Raw genomic sequence first — 221 nt, 5'->3', positions numbered from 1 at the left:
GAAGGCCAAACAAAGTAGTTTCGCTTTCACAACAAAACACAGCGTCACACACGGTGGCCTAGAGTGAGGGGAGGCCGGCGGGCTTGAGAACGGAGCGACCGGCGGATTCGACGAAGGAGCGGCCGGCGGGCTTGCGGCAACCACTTGTGACAACCCCGGGCTGGACTCCGCTTCGTCCACGGTGAAAGCCGATCCAGCGATCCACAGCGCGAAGTTGATTT

At 60.6% G+C, this 221-nt stretch overlaps 1 protein-coding gene across 1 annotated transcript in view; it reads left to right on the top strand.

Moving 5' to 3' along the window:
• LOC107663302 (sterile alpha motif domain containing 8) overlaps positions 1–221 on the top strand; it is a 9,620-nt gene that overhangs the window by 5,266 nt on the left and 4,133 nt on the right. The window lies entirely within an intron of this gene.

This window comes from Sinocyclocheilus anshuiensis, unplaced genomic scaffold (assembly GCF_001515605.1).
Source record: "Sinocyclocheilus anshuiensis isolate Anshui unplaced genomic scaffold, SAMN03320099.WGS_v1.1 scaffold1719, whole genome shotgun sequence".
Lineage (NCBI taxonomy): Eukaryota > Metazoa > Chordata > Actinopteri > Cypriniformes > Cyprinidae > Sinocyclocheilus > Sinocyclocheilus anshuiensis.
This window is presented reverse-complemented; position numbering and strand designations above follow the sequence as displayed.